The sequence below is a fragment of the Hyalella azteca genome, unplaced genomic scaffold (genome assembly GCF_000764305.2).
Source record: "Hyalella azteca isolate HAZT.00-mixed unplaced genomic scaffold, Hazt_2.0.2 contig10383, whole genome shotgun sequence".
In the NCBI taxonomy this organism is placed as follows: domain Eukaryota; kingdom Metazoa; phylum Arthropoda; class Malacostraca; order Amphipoda; family Hyalellidae; genus Hyalella; species Hyalella azteca.
In genome coordinates this window covers 1-11,160 of record NW_025940425.1, presented here as the reverse complement: position 1 = coordinate 11,160, position 11,160 = coordinate 1, and the positions used below count along the sequence as shown (strand labels likewise).

Genomic DNA, 11,160 nt, shown 5'->3' with positions numbered 1-11,160 from the left:
TGACCGATCAGGACTATTACTTACCAAGACAAACCATTAGAACGAATTCAAATTTATTAAATGCATTCGAGTTACCTATCCATTCGAGTTACCTATGAAGAATATTCATATAGATTACGTTGCTTGTGAAATGCCCTTTGCAGAGTTTAAAGAACTGTGTAATGAAGCGTATAAAGTTCCATATAGCTTTGTGTTGATTAATAATGATGAGCATCCCGGTTCTGGAAAGTATTTCTAAAGTTTTAATCAATTATACATCCCCCAAAAAATATCTTCTATCACAACACTCACTTAAGCCCTCAGTTCTCGGTTAAAAAGTGCTCAAAAAGTGTAAATGGTCGTTAACCCATGATTTTGGTGGGCAATATTGAGGGTAAATGGTCGGGTTTTTGATCGGAAGACAGTGCTCAAATTTTTGATGGCCAAGATTCGAAATAAGATTGTGGGTATATGACCTGGTTTTATTCAGGAGTAATTGATCACTTTTGATGGTCAAGACTCGAGGTAAGATATTGGGTAAATGACCAGGTTTTATTCGGGGGAAGATTGTGGGTGTATGATCGGTAGCCTGTTAAGCTGTTTAGACAAACTGTTGTGATAGGCTCACTAATATACTAAATGGCCATTTTACAAAATTTCAAAATAATCGAACTCAAAAAGTATTTCATATACATCCATGGCTGTTGCTTTATTGAACGCGTCTTGTTGACAGCTTTAAATCGAGTGCAAATATATTGCAATTAACGCGAATACTGAACCATATATACAGATTTCATTATATACATCTTTATAAAAACTGGTTATAAAATGTTCATTTCATGAAGTTCGGAACGCTCTCACGAGAAACCGATCAGAGCTAAAGCCCTGAGGTCTTCATACAATGTGAAATAGTTCTCTCAAAAAATGAGAACAAATAACAGAAAACGACATTTCGTCCATAACTAGGGTACATGCTCCCCTTAAAAATTCTTTCTTTTGCATTAACTATAGTCCTGACAGAACATGCAAACAGAATTGGAGTTCATTTAATCTACATAATTCTTTAAAATGAATGAGCATCGAGTAGGTTGAAATGAGTTACACCAAGTTCAAGTCGTGAATTCCTTCCTAGTTTTGCTCGTCCTAGTGTTCCTCGTCCTATTGTTCCTCGTCCTATTGTTTCCTCGTCCTAGTGTTCCTCGTCCTAGTGTTCCTCGTCCTAGTGTTCCTCGTCCTAGTGTTCCTCGTCCTAGTGCTCCTCGTCCTAGTGTTCCTCGTCCTAGTGTTCCTCGCCCTAATGTTGTCGCAGGTATTCCTGCAGCGCCTCCTGCAGTTCGGCGTCACTGGGCCCCGCTGGTCCCCCCAGGGGCACGCGGTCAGTGATGCGGAGGTAGACATCCCACCTGTGGGAGTACGGCAGTGAATATCCTGCGTGGCTTGTGGCATGCCAGCAGCCGCCATCTGGTGTGGCGCTATCGTTGGCCGACAAATGGCGAGCAATGACAGAGCGCCATCATCTTATCATTAATATATTAAAGATGAGATTATTATACTGAATATAATGAATCAATATAATCATATAGGATTATCTAGAATTAATATTTTGGAACAAATATAATGTAGGATTGGAATTATGTATAATTTTATAATATTAAAAATATATATTAAATATTATTTATTATATAATTGGGGTTCTAAATATAATATAATGTGATAAAAAAATAATATATAAAATTAAATATAAAATATATAAAAAACAATATATTATGTTTTTTATATGTATTATTTATGTTCTTCTATATATATAGTAAAATTAAACGTAACTCTAATCCTACAATATGTAACTCTAATCCCATATATCCTATCTCTATTCCGTAACTCTTTTCCATAATTATTCCAATTAATTCCATATAATGCCATATGATTACATAATAATTTAAAAATTAAATATAATTAGTGGGAATACATGATTAAGATATAGGATTAACAATAACGACGACATATCGTTATTGTGATATGATGTCAAAGATAATGATTGTCGTGATGATGTCGTTGTGTCCAATGATTTGCCACCATAAGTAACCCCTCAACCCCCTCCACATCAATATTATCATTGTAGTCTATGTATGATATAGGAATATTGGCCCACAGTTCAGTGGCCGCCACCAACTCACCCGACAGCCTTGGCGTGCGTGTCGCCCCCGCCGTCCGTCCTCAGGCCCTTGTCTCTCAGCTCCTGCAGCAGCGGCGGCAGCTCGGCCGCACGCAGCCTACAACCAAGCAGCGCCAGCCCCCCGAACCTGGGCACACAAATAGCAGTGTCATTCCCTCCGACGCACAAACTGAAGTGTCATTCCCCCAGGCAAACTCTATGTCATCCCCCCAGAAACACACACACTGCAGTGTCATTGCTAGCATTTCAGTTGCATTAGAGTGCAAGTAAAGACTAGATGGCACGAATATTAGTAAAATATAGATCTTTTCTGATCTCCTATTTGTTATAACAGCTGTTTTTGCCGCTTGATATGGTTGCTCCAACCTCGACACTGATGCAACTGCTCAGCCATTCATATCCGTCTACTTTAACACTTTCAGGAGCAGCCGGACCTAGGAAATAACGTGACAGGCAGTAAGTTAATTGTGAAGAGATTTACTTCGGCTCAATTAATTGATTCATTAACTATTTCATACAACTTTGTTTGCTCACATGTCATTGTATTTTATAGATTGAAAAAATTGCTATATTTTTCGCCATTTATTCTGTTGAACTTCAATAGGCTAGGTGTCGCCAATGTAATATTATTTCGGGCACAAACCATCGCACACCACCCTTATGTGCGAGTAGTATCGTACTATTCGTTTAACGTTACGGCAGAATTTTTTTGCATTGATTGACATGAGCCAGATTGTGTTGAACAAAGTGGCAGTACTAAAAAAAGGTGACTCATAATTCACAGCGATCCCAGTCAAGTTTTCAGCTGAAATCCAGTCATGGGCCTTACTTACAATAGCCTTAATATTGACCTGTAAAGTGATTTGACCATTCACAAATATTTTCAGGTGAGGTCTCAACGTTGAAGATGACTGGGGCTTGGCCCGGTAAACATGGTAGCCAGGGTTCATCCTACCACCCCATCTTTCTCCTATGTCCAACAGTAATCATTTAATCATGTCTCAAGTTCCTGGATCGACTCCTACTCCCGCACATCTCAAGCATCACTTACGACCGTTCCCTCGAAACATGGCTTCAAATCGGGACACTCTACTATCACCACCCTCCTCCCGCTCTCGCATCAGATTGCGACAGGTTTCAACTCATGGCGGCCTCCAGCCCGCACAGTTTCAGCTGCAGTCGGCCTATCAAAAGCTTGCGATAGCGTCGACCACTCTCTTCTTGGACCTCCTCCTCCACTCGCTCCTTGATAATAGCCTTGGACCTCCTCCACAATCTGGTGCGCTGGCTGTGCTGTTATCTCAGAGGCAGGATGTCATCCTGCCTATATCAATCTCTCTTCCGTACAATTCATTCAGGAGTCCCCCATGGTTCGGTGATCTCGCCGGCCTTATTCAACCACTTCATCTCTGACATCACAGTACCGATCTCCAATATTGCCTCATCCGCGGACGATCTCACGATCTTCGTGTCTTGCCCGAGGCTTGACGTTGCGGAGGCTGACCTTACTGTGCTTCTTTGGTTCGTCTCCGACTGGTCTGCCTCCAAGAAACTGTCAGTAGCACCGTGCAACGCATCCGTCACTTTCTTCACCACAGACACCCATCAATCCCGCTCAGCCCCATCTCCCACTTTCTGCAACGTCATTATCCCTCTAGATGAAACCCCCAAAATTCTAGGCGTCACCTGGGATACCCACTGCACGTTTTCACCACACGTAAGAGCCTCAGCCACTAGAGCGGTAGGCTCTTTACGTATCCTAAAAACACTGGCTGGCACCAACTGAGGTTTCTCCAAGGAGGACCTCATCGCCACCTACCGGAAAATCACGCACCAGATCGACTACGCTGCCCCATCTGGCAACCTGTCGCCTCACGCACTGCAATAGCAAGCCTCCAAACTCCAAAATTCTGCTCTGAGATTAGCCACCGGCTGCCACAAAATGGCTTCAATTACCCATCTCCACCATGCGACTGGTGTCATTCTTTTGCCTGCTCACATGGACCTGGCTTGCGCTCAGTTCCCAGCCAGCGCCATCCAACCCTCCCATGCTTCAATCCACATTGTCTCTGCTTCCCTCGGGGACCGTCCTCATGAAAACCTATCTTATGTCTAGATTCGGCCACCTTGTTTCGCCCTTTCTGACAAACGGCATCATTTCCGCCGGTATAGCGCTCCCTTAGCAGGAAGATCTCTTTCCGCGTAATGACGAACGCTGAAAACAACGTTGTCCTTGCGTCCCCACCACCACCACCGATTGCATCAGAAGAGGCCTCGCTCCCTCGCCCCTACCGCTCTGCGCTATCCCAGCTCCGCTTGGAATATTGCAGTTCTTTGGAGTCCTCGCCGCCAAGCTTTATTCTACTTTACTACTGTTTCCGTCTCTGATTTTATAATTGGTATGTGATTTCAGGTCATCTCAAGCTTATGCTTTAATTTCACGTTTAAGTATCATTAGTGTGTCGACTAACCGTAATTAATGAAATAAATTGAGCAGAAAGAATTTGACACTTGTCACTGTTTTTTAGTGGTTGAGTTTCTTATATGATTCTGCAATTTTACAGGCATTTCTTTAATATTTGGAATTTTATGACGCAAACGTAACAATTTTTATTTCTTTTCAAGTTTGCTGAACGTTTCCCTGAGTTGATAAAGTTTGTATTGATAAAGTTTGTTGATGAGTTGATGAAGTTTGTTGATAGTTGATAAAATTTGTTAAAAGTTAAGTTGAAGTTGATAAAGTCATTGTGATAAAATTTGAAACTCGGTCCTGCATGCCATACTTTGCATCCTAAATCAAATCAAAGTATTTTAAAACAAGAGCCACAAATTTCCAAGGACATCGATATAACGGTGATAATTTTTAACTATTGCAAAAACAAAATCCAAACTTTCTGTTTGCATTGAATTTTTTTCACTTGATCCCATTTTTTGTCTACTTTACTTCACCTCATGTCATAATTTGCTTCTATGTTTTAATTTTTTAACGAATAACTGCTTTGAGTAATAACCATGATTAACCTGTTGGATTGTATTCAGAAGACCGATAGAGGTTAATAATTTGTAGACTCATGACAAATGTACAGTATGTTTCTTGCACGCTCCGAAATTTTTTGTACACGCGCGGATTTGATTTCAGCGTCGTATGTCACGTGAAAGTATGAACACAAATTGTTTTATATTGATTTGATTTTTTTTGATCTTTGGTCCAGTTATAGCAAGTAAAATTTATTATATTCGTACAGCAGGGTGCAAAAATAGCTAATATTCAACAACAAATAATATCAATTTGGCATCGATTAATGTAGATTCGACGTAGATCAAAAATGATTCGACATCGATTACTGCAGATTAGGCATCATCTACTGTAGATTCGACATCATTCGATGCAGATTATTCGACTCAATAAATTATAGTGTGCAGAAACTTCAAAGATTTTCACAGAATCTGCATAGAATGCTTCTCTTTAATCGGTGGTGTGCCCCGCGACATTGCCCCCCTACAGTCCCACTACAAGTTGGGTTTTGCCTCGGTCGATCGAGCAGGAATCTGCATCAATATTCTTGATCGAATCAATTCAATCTTCGTTGATCGATCATGACCTGTTTGACTAGGTACGATGTACGCATACGATGCCTAACTGTAAGATGTATCAGTTACGACACATCGTACGATTTCAAACTATAAGACGTACATCTATGCGATTTACAACTATAAGATTATAACTAAACGATGTATAACTATTCGACGTATAACTATACGATGCCTAACTGTACGATATATAACCATACTATGTACAAATATAAGATGTACAAACTATACGATGTATAACAAATGAACTCTATTTCCCCCCGGGGTTCGGGGGCTACGCACCTCTTGCCAGGGGGGGCGAGGGCGGCGATGGTGTTGGCTACGGCCTTCCAGGACCCCTCTTCCGCCCCCTCCACGATCAGCCATGGTGGGGGGAGGGGAGGCAGCAGCCACGTAGGGGAGGAGGGGCCAGGAGGAGGGAAGGGGCGCGACACACAAACATCTGCGCAGATCAAATAAGATTACAATGAGGATAACAGCGATGCCAGATAACAGCGATGCAAGATGACAGTGATGCAAGATAACAGTTTTTTATGTATATATATATACATAATATAATTTTGATTTGTCTTCGGATGAGTATTGCTTATATGTACATAATATAATGTACATATAAATAAAATAGTATGCTTCCTAACAACATAGCTTATTCTTGTGTATTATACTATTATAACCATATATATAAAATCCACGTAATCGTAGCCGTGCATCTTATAGCTCCTTGATTAATGCTTATAAGTTACTTATTTAAATAATTTGTTGATATATGAATTACTAAATATAGTTGAAAATTAATGTTTAGTGATTATTTGTTATTTGGAGATTATCATGATTAATAATAAACAAACATCACAATAAATAATGACTATACAACATATAATTCTACGGCGCCCAAGGGCCCAAGGGCGCCCCCCCTTGCTGGGCAAGACTCACTGAGGAGCTGGTATGTCCCCCCGAGGGCGCTGAGGTCCAGGGGCGCCGCCATGCGGATGTGGAGACCAGCGTCGTGGGCCACTGAGGCGATGAGGGCGACCCCAGCTTGGCCCAAGCAGCCCCAGAACGACACCAGCCTCACCCTGTCCCCCAGGAGGGTGAAGGGAGGCATGTAAATATAACCAGCAATATATAGTAGTTGATCAACAATCCATTGTAATGGCCCAGCAATCCATTACAATGGACTAGCAATCCATTGTAATAGATCAGCAGTCCATTGTAATGGACCAGCAATCCATTGTAATGGACCAGCAATCCATTATAATGCACCAGCAATTCATTGTAATGGACTACCCAGTTAAAATTTAGGGCAGGGAATATAACAGGCCGTCGCCGGCTTTAGAGCCGAGGTAGAGACGCGACAGAGCCGCGACAGAGCAGAAATATCCGCATTAGAGACGATATCACCAGCCGCAGAACAGCACTAATTGATCTCTGATCAACTGCCTTGGAAGGCTCTGTCCTGCTGACACGCGTCTCTCGTGGTGGAGCTCCTCCGGCGCAAACCAGCTCAAAACTTGCTATGGAGCGGCTTTGGCAGCGCATGCTGCAATTGAGCTTTTCTGCTGGTCAACAACGATTTAAAAAATTTTCATCCTTCTCTCGTCTAGATCACCGATTACTTGCTCTTGCAATGAAAGGTTTTATTGTCATTGGTTACCGATCATTCACACCGTATTAAAGCACGTATCGTCAAATATTAATTATATAAGTTAACAACCAATCACACAACATCTTTAAATCGCCTCTATGAGTTGTCTCTGAAATAAACGTCGTCGGCAGCCCCGGGATTCGAAAGCTAGCCCGCAGCATCATAAGTCAGCGGCCGAAGCACCTTTACCATCCAGCCACCTACCTCGCCTGATGTCAAGCAATTACTTAACTATAGTAAAAATTAATTGCTGTCGCCAAGCATGTCGAGGAATAGCTTACATATGTGGTTGAACTGGGTAGATATTATTCATTTGAATAATCATTTTAAAGAAATGAAATCAGTTACTATTAAATCGAAAAGGAATGATATTAGGATGAGAAAAATTTCCGTGACCTATATCGTTAATTAAAGGAGGCAGACATGCAGTGCCCTTATTGCCTTTCTTATACATCTTTTCGAAGCACAACATTAAATTTTCGAGCATTAGGAAGCCATTCTTGTTCGTTACATAGATCCTTATTTTAAAAATACGAATAGTTTTCTTGTATCATTTGACTTCATATGATACCGTCAGTTGGATGTAATTTATTATATCGCAATTTATATCGCAATTTATTTCGAATTATCTTCAATCACTATAATAGTCCCATTGTCAAATGAAGTAAATTTTCCATTTAAAGAAAAGATTAATACTTTAGTATGAAAAAGTTTTGAATATCAGTTATACGGTGAATTTTACGATTTAATAGTTCTAAATAGATATATTACTAATTTTTCAGCAGTTTCTGAGCCATTGAACTTGTAGGAGATTACATTAGATTTATATCGTTTAATAGAAAAATGAATTGTTTTTAGAACATTTAGGTAAGAAAATTTTCCAGGACGAACCGATTGCTTTGTACTTTCACTACACGCGCCGTTGAGAGCAAGCGTTTCTGTTTGCGATAGTCTTCAAACGGGTGAAATAAAATTCATGCGATTTCAAGGATATTAAATAAAATACCTGCGTGGTATAAAAATCACAACTGCCATCAATAAGGGACCCGAAATAGCGTAATATGTCACATGAACTAGATAAAGGATGGAGTCCCTCCCCTGCCTCCAACTCTTTCCCCTCCTCCCTTTCTCAAATCCCTCCTTGTTAAGCACGGCCTGCATAGCTGCTCTGCTCTGCTCGCTGCCGCGCTATCCATGTACCAGCGCTACAACAGCGCAGAGTTCTGTCCCTGCCGAGGTGTTAGAGTTTTTCTCTATATTAGCCATGGCGCAGCGCAGTTATAGGGATGGATGGCTGGTTATAGTTTCACGGCTCCGACCGTCTCAATTCGACCAAGAAAATCGCCGGTCGCGGCTTAGAAATTTGACTGGGTATCAGTCTATCGTAATGGATTGGGTAGCAATCTATTGTAATGGATGTTGGTCTATTGTAATGGACCATCAATCATTGTAACGAACCAGGAATGCATTGTGATGGACTAGCAATCCATTGTAATGGACCAGCAATCCATTGTGATGGACCAGCACTCCATTGCAATGCACCAGCAATCCATGGTAATGGATCAGTAATCTATATTGATGGACCAGAAATACATTGTAATGGAACAGCAGTCCATTGTAATGGACCAACAATCTATTGTAATGTACCAGAAATGCATTGTGATGGACCAGCAGTCCATTGTAATGGACCTGCAATCTATTGTAATGTACCAGAAATGCATTGTGATGGACCAGCAGTCCATTGTAATGGACCAACAATCTATTGTAATGTACCAGAAATGCATTGTGATGGACCAGCAGTCCATTGGAATGGACCTGCAATCCATCGTAAGGTGGCGGAGGTGGGGTGTGGCCACTCACGGCATTCGCCAATTATGAAATTTCGCATCCCCTGCTTCTCCCCTCTAACCCTTCCCATCATGTGTCCTATCTGTCGCCCTGAGGGTTGAACCCGAGAACCCTGAAGGCATCACCCGTACCTGCAGGTTTTTACTATACTGTAAGATGCAAATTGTCAACTATTATTTCGAAATAGATTAGACTCCAAATAGCTACCGCATTCAAGAAATTTCCGTATTAGCATCTACCTGGTAAGAAGATGTAATGAAGTGCTGCGCAAATTTCCCACCACTATCTGTCAGACTGCAAAGATTAAGCACGGCCAGCTCTGGCGTGGGCGTTAAATTTGTTGTAGCCGTCAGATAATCGTATGATCGTGCGTTTATTCTCAAAACTTCGTGCTCTAGCTCTCTCCCCGCATTTTAGCTCTCCCCGTATTCAATTTATTAATTCGCTCAGTGCTTATTTTTGCATCTCTGTAAAATTGTTAATCTCGATTTGTTTGCTTTATTTGCTGTTTATATATAAATACATTGAATTAAGCTTGAGTTATCAATCCGTCTAGTCCAAGCTATTGCTAATCAAGCCAATCTTTGAATTTTCAGTACTTGGTGGGCGTGACAATTGAGACCATCCGAACTTTCAAGGTGACGCATTTGGTTATCAGAGAAGTTAAGGATAGTTCGTCATAGAAGATGATTTCTCCTATCACGATGTTGATACTTGATAAACATAAGTAATAATATCACNTCGTCAGTTCGAAAATTCTAGAACACAGATAAATCAGTGATTAGTACAGTCAAGAATACAACGAAAATCCTAAGCTGCAAAACCTACCTATTTACAATTTCAAGCGGGTAAGAGCTAAGAGCTAAATTCAAACTAGGCCTCTGTTTAAAAATATACAATGATTCTAAAATGCGCAAATCAGAAACACCGGAACTGGAAGCTAAAACTTTGAAGTCACTGTCAGAAACTGGAACATCGCACTGCTCGGCGTTAACCCGCACAGCCGAATGAGGTGGGCGCGACAGTAAGTTACCAGTTCTACAACTCCTGCCCCTATGTTCTTGCGACCCTAGAATAAAGATTGCGAGACGTCATCCCGACGTACGCAGATTCACATCGTGCACAACTAAATTTATAAACTAGGGACGCTCGCATATGCACAGGGAGAGTATCTTTGTACCTAAAAAAGAACCGATTTTAAATGGTTGACCAATATGACACGAAGACTAACATTTGCGAAATACTTAGAAATACTTACTTAGAAATACTTAGAAATTTTCGAACTGACGATGGAGCTGGACTCCGAAACGTTTTCTTTAAAGATACTATGAATTTTTGTGGAGTTTTCTTTGCTATTAAGTTTTTATTGATAAACATATCCTTGTGTTAGCCTTCTCTTGTACAACTCGATAGACTTATCACATTGGTGACGTGTTTATAAGCTTTGTCTAAACACGGAAGACCTCAGTCTGAACCTAAAACGAAGGCGTTACCGTTCAACTCACTTGTACCTGTAAGCCAATACACTAACTCTACATATAAGTATTTTATCAATACGAAACTCGTGCCTCATTTATCCTCGTAATCACGGACATCGGACAAACCTCAGGTGATATTTATTAAAATCTAATGCGCATACAGGTGCATAGAAAAGCACACCGCACACTACATCTCCAGATTCTTCTGCACTTGCAGCTTCTTACCACTACCTGCAGGTTCTTGCCTGCACCTGGAGGTTCTTACCTGCCCCTGAAAGGTTTTGCATGCACCTGCAGAGTCCCTATATTCACCTGCAAGGTTCATACATGCACCTGCACGCGCAGGGTTCTTTCCTGCACCTGCAAAGTTCTTGCCTGCACCTACAGGGTTCTTGCATGCGCCTGCAGAGTTCTTACATGCACCTGCAAGGTTCTTACATGCACCT

The 11,160-nt window shown here is 41.2% G+C and overlaps 1 long non-coding RNA gene across 1 annotated transcript; it reads right to left on the bottom strand.

Annotated features, from left to right (window-relative positions):
• Window positions 1-990: 990 nt before the first annotated feature.
• LOC125178513 lies at window positions 991-6,100 on the bottom strand. Its single transcript, XR_007156932.1, has 3 exons — window positions 6,026-6,100; window positions 2,154-2,279; window positions 991-1,382 (listed from the first exon to the last, which is right to left on the bottom strand). It is a non-coding gene; the product is annotated as an uncharacterized LOC125178513 (long non-coding RNA).
• Between the last annotated feature and the right edge of the window lie 5,060 nt (window positions 6,101-11,160).